Source organism: Micropterus dolomieu, linkage group LG16, assembly GCF_021292245.1.
Source record: "Micropterus dolomieu isolate WLL.071019.BEF.003 ecotype Adirondacks linkage group LG16, ASM2129224v1, whole genome shotgun sequence".
NCBI classification, from domain to species: Eukaryota; Metazoa; Chordata; class Actinopteri; order Centrarchiformes; family Centrarchidae; genus Micropterus; species Micropterus dolomieu.
Window position 1 is genome coordinate 347,553 of NC_060165.1, and position 5,893 is coordinate 353,445.

Sequence of the window (5,893 nt, forward strand, 5' to 3'; positions counted from 1 at the left end):
AGACTAGGAGCCAGAGCGTTCAGCTATCAAGCTCCTCTCCTGTGGAACCAGGTTCCAGTTTGGGTTCAGGAGGCAGACACCATCTCCACATTTAAGAGTAGGCTTAAGACTTTCCTCTTTGATAAAGCTTATAGTTAGGGCTGGCTCAGGTGAGTCCTGAACCATCCCTTAGTTATGCTGCTATAGGCCTAGACTGCCGGGGGATTTCCCATGATGCACTGAGCTCCTCTCTCCTCTACTTCCTCTCCCTCTGTATGCAACCTCACCCCATTATTGCATGTTACTAACACAACTTCTCCCCTTTCTGGTAGTCTTGTGCTTTCTCGTCCCTCTCCTCTCTCCTCCTATCACTTCCTGCAGGTGTTTCTGGCTCTGGAGCTGTGGAGTCTGGATCTGTGGTTGCGGGTCACCTGCTGCCCCCGTGTTCCTGCTCGACACCCTCTGCTGCAACGACTATTGTTACTAGTCCTATTATTATTATTGTTATTATAATCATTAACATTACGATTATTATCAGTAACACTACTATAAATATCTGTACCATTTATCATTTAGTCTATAGCAACATCACCTTTACTGTCTGTACCTCTGTGTGTGTATATTGTGTAGGAGGCCTCCCTCCCCTCTCTTTCTCTCTCTCCCTCTCTCTCCCCTAACCGGTCGAGGCAGATGGCCGCCCACCCTGAGCCATGGTTCTGCTCGAGGTTTCTGCCTTTTTTTTTTTTTATTCTTTATTTTTGAAACATTGAGAACAATACAATAGCCAGATTTACATTACCTCATGGTCACAGTTCCAGTCCGTGACCAAGACCAAAGTTCTCCATTCCCAACATTCCCATTTTTGTAAATATAAAAAGAACACATTAGAACATAAAACAAGGGGTGCATTACTATAAGACATATCTCTAATACATATAGAAACAAAAGACAACTACACAATTATTTTGTTAATAAACGGTACATAAAATCAACACTTGATTACCACTATCTTGAACAACATTCCTGCATGTTGTGTTTGATTAACATAGGACACCCATAAGACTACAAATCTATTCATCTGCAGACGGAGTGAAAATGTTGATGTCTTTCCATCTGGTAGATTTCATTAACACACTCTATCCATTTTTCCAGAGTAGGGGGATCAGGGAGGAGCCAGTGTCTGGTGAAAGTTTTCTTACAGGCAATAATTAAAATTCTGAACAGATACTTTGCATTATCAGGTAAAAAGTCTGTGTTACCCAAGATAAAGTTGGTAAACTTGAAGGGTATTTTCATATTGAAAATATTTTTGATATCTTTGTGTATCTCTATCCAATATTGTTTCATTACTGGACAATCCCAGAATATATGCCAATGGTTGGCATCTTCACTTCCACACCGCCTCCAGCACTTAGTCTCCTCCCCGGGACCAGGAATTTTCTGTTTCGGAGTAATAAAAAACCTGCTCAAACATTTCCAACCAAATTCCCTCCATGGATGTGAGTTTGTGCATTTCCACTGCGATGTGCAGCAACCATTCCACTCCTCATCGGTTATTTTCATGTTACTTTCCCTTTCCTATTTTGTTTTCACATACAATATTGAATTTGTTTGTTTATTCATAAATCCCTTATACGGCCGTGAGATAATACCCTTTTTGACTTTTGCCTGGTATGCCATCAATATTTCATGAAGCACTGGTTCCTGCACATCCAGGGACCTAATAACTTCTTGATTGAGATAATGACGTATCTGTAAATATCTGTAAAAGTCCTGTTTCTCCAAATTATGACTTGGTTTTAAGTGTTTGGAAATCTTTCACTTTACCTTTATCTGTTAATGAGAAATGTGTTGTTATACCCTTAGACACCCAGTTCTGGAATCCAACATCTGTTTGATTGGGCTTGAAATCAGGGTCATAGGCACACCACCTTATTATCTTCAGATTACCGTGCAATTTATATTCATGTTTAGCCTCCGTCCAGATTTTTAATTGTGATTTTATCCAAGGGTTTTCAATCTTGCATAGAGTCCTTTCTAGGTCTTTATTTCCCAGTATTGCCTGTAAAGGTGGTTCTGACATACGAAGTACTTCAATGTTTTTCCACCTAGCACGGTAGTTTGTATTACATAGATTCATCAGGGGTTTAATTTGTGCAGAGTAGAAATAATATCTAAGATGCAGTACAGCCATACCCCTGTTTTCTTTGGAGAGCTGTAATGTTTTAAATCTGATCCTCGGCTTTTTTCCTAACCATATAAATCTAGAAATCATTTTGTCCCACTCTAAAAATTGCTTTTTTGTAATTTCTGCCGGGAGAGCTTGGAACAAAAATAGAAATCTTGGTAATAGGTTCATTTTTACAGATTCAATTTTTTGGATTAGACTCATGAAGGGGGTGATGGTCCATCTCTTTATATCAAGTTTTATTTTATTCAAAAGATCATCATAGTTACACTTAGCTATAATGGTTATATCTTTGGGGATTAAGATACCTCGGTATTTTAATGTGGTCCAGTCCCATTTAAGATTTAATTCATTGCTTATTGTTTTTGGAGGATTATAATTAAATGTCAATATCTGTGTTGGCTTACATTTAATGTATAACCAGCATAATCACCAAAGCTACTTAAAGTCTGAAATAATTTGGGAAATTATGTGTTTGGTTCACTTATGTACAATAACACATCATCTGCGTATAGCGCCACCTTGTGTACATCACCGAAATTATTTATACTATATTTGTTTGCCTTATTAATTGAGCTAGCGGTTCTATATAAAGGGTGAAGAGTAAAGGGGAGAGTCCGCACCCTTGTCTGACCATTTATTTTTATCTGCGCAGTTGGTTTTGTGTATAGTGCCCCGATCACTTTAACAAAATCTGAATGAAATCCGAATCTCTCCAGTACTCTATACAGAAAAGCCCAGCTTACAGAGTCGAAAGCTTTTTCAGCGTCAAGGCTGATCGCTGCAGCTTGTATTTGATGTTTTTTAATATGGTTTAATATGTGTAATGTACGCCTTATATTATCATGAGTTCGTCTTTGTGGGATAACACCTGTCTGATCAGTAGAAATTAGTTGTGGAAGTATCTCTTCAATTCTCTTCGAAAGAATTGATGTGAAAAGCTTGTAGTCAATATTATATAGGTCTGTAAGAACTACAATTAAGCCAGTCCTTTCCCTCTTTGTGAATTACAGATATAGTGGCCTGTTTCTATGATGGTGGCATCTTACCCTCTTTTAGAGCCAGATTAAATATTTGAAGGAGGAATGGTGATAGCTCCAATTTAAATTTTTTGTACCATTCGGACGTAAATCCGTCTGGACCAGGATATTTGTTTGCTTTAAGCCTAGATATGGCATAGGATAGTTCCCTTTCTGTAATATTTGCCACAAGCTTTTGATTTTGATTATCCGACAAAACAGGTAAATTAAGTTGGTCAAGAAAGTCCTTGATTTGTTGTCCATCTTTTAACTTTGGCTGTGTGTGTAATTGTTTATAGTAAGTCTGAAAGGCCTGTTTAATTTCTTTGTTTATAAACGCAACTCTTAGAATTTGGGTCTCTTATTTTATATATTGTATTATCTGCTCGTTGCTTTTGTAATTTACTCGCTAAAAGTTTAGCAAACTTAGCACCAGATTCATAGTATTTTTGTTTGGTATAAATCATCTTCTTTCGTATTTCTTGTAAGTATAGTGCATTAATATTATTTCTCAATATTTTCAGCTTAATATTAAGCTCCGGTTTTAATTCTCTCTTATGTTTTCTCTCCAGCTCTTTTAACTCCCTATTTAACTCCATGCCTAGCTCTGTTTTTCTGGACACAAAATTATATCATTTTACCCCTCATAATGGCTTTCAATGTGTCCCAGACGATTTCTGGGCTCACCTCACCATTAAGGTTTTCTTTTAGGAATGTTTTTATGTCAGATTTGATTAATTTGACAAATTGTAGGTCGTTCAGTACACTTGTATTCAACCTCCACGTTTAGCAATAGGTGAGCATGGTCATAAAGGTCAATGTTTCCAATCTCGCAGTTACATACCCGGCGATCCCTTTTAAAAACAAAAAAATAATCAATTCTAGAGTATACTGTATGTGCATGGGAAAAATGGGTATAATCTCGGCTTGTTGGATATAAATCCCTCCAAATGTCCACAATACCATATTCTGACAAGTGGATCTTAATTTTCTTCTGCAAAGACGTTTGGGGAATCGGTCTTGAGGAGTTAAGCCTAGAATTAAGTCGTACATTCCAATCCCCTCCACAGATAAGTATACCAGTTGATTGTGCCATTAAATCAAATAGTTTTCTAAATAATGAAATGTCACTGCCTGGGGGAGCGTATATATTAAACAGTGTTATTTGGACTCCATCTATTCTACCAGTTTTCAGTGAAAATCTCCCTTCTTTGTCTGTAGTTTCAGAGATAAGACTCTCTGGGATATTAGAGTGGCCACACCCCGCCTATGACCTGATTTATAGGACGAGCAACATATTTTAGAAAAACCCATCCTTTTTAATTTTTCATGTTCCAGTGAATTAAAATGTGTTTCTTGTAACATAGCAATTTGTACTTTTTCCTTTCTCATTTTAGACAATATTTTATTTCTCTTAGTGGGGTTAAGAACCCCATTCACATTAAATGATGCAAATTTTAGAATATGTTTGTCAGCCATGGTTTCCTATGTTTTTAACCAAAAACATCTTCATACAAAACAAATAAGAGTAATGCACACCCAGAACAAGAACAAGTAAAACATGAAAATAACTAAAATATGGTGAAATCTTTAACAGAAATATCAAAATGTCATTTCTTTGCATTAGGTTTGCTTCCAGATCAGAGGTTCTAATGAACTGAACCTTTAAGGGGCTCGGGATGTTAGAGCACCTTTCAGGGGTAAACGCAGCGTGGGGCCCACTGTGTTGGCTGTATTATGATTTTAGCCAGTCTTCAGAATGTTTGTATGCCCCGACATTTTAGTTTACAATTAAGGAGTAAAGGAGTAAAACAAGGGCACAGCTAAAACTAAAAGGACAACTTCTATTATCTTATTCAAACAAGTATCAGTCTAAATGCGTAGAGGGTAGACGTCTGAATTCCTGCAACTTTTCTTTAAACCGCTGCTGGGGCTCATCATCCTCCTGGGGCCGTGAGCCTGCGCGTCAGCGGGCTTAGGGACAAAGGCTCTGTGGACTCTTTCAATTTTGATCTGCGCATCCTGGGGAAAATCCAGGCAATCACGAAGCAGTTTATCTATGAAACCTTCAATATTATTGTCTTCAGCCCCCTCGGGAATACCGTAAATCCTTATGTTTTCTCGGCGTGCGCGACCCTCTTGGTCAATAACTTTAGCCTCCATATTGTCCTGGCGTTGTAAAGGTTGCGTAAGTAACGATGCATGGCCGTTTCCACCTCCTCAATTCGACCCTCAGCTTCATCCAGCCTATCTACCTGTCTTGTGCAAGTCTTGTTGTATCCTTTGAGAGCTGTTGCTCTCAGTTCGGCTAGTACCTTCTCCAAGCTAACCTCCTCCATTTCTTGCCCCTCATCCTCGTGGACCGGGGAGCAGCTTCGGCTGTCCTGCTGTAAATCCTCAGTAATGGGTGCTGTGCCCGTCACCTTTCTCCTCCTTGTAACAACCCCAGCTCACCTTTAGTAAAATTTCACTTTCACAAAAGTTTTTTTTCAGAAAAACCGTCTGAGAGCACTGAAGTTACGCAGCCATCTTGGTCGCAACCCAGAAGCCAACCCGAGGTTTCTGCCTCTTAAAAGGAAGTTTTTCCTTGCCTCTGTCTCCTAGTGCTGCTCTTGGTGGGAACTGTTGGGCTTCTGTAAATATCATCATAGAGTACGGTCTAGACCTGCTCTTTTATGAAAAGCGCTGTGAGATAACTGTGATTTGG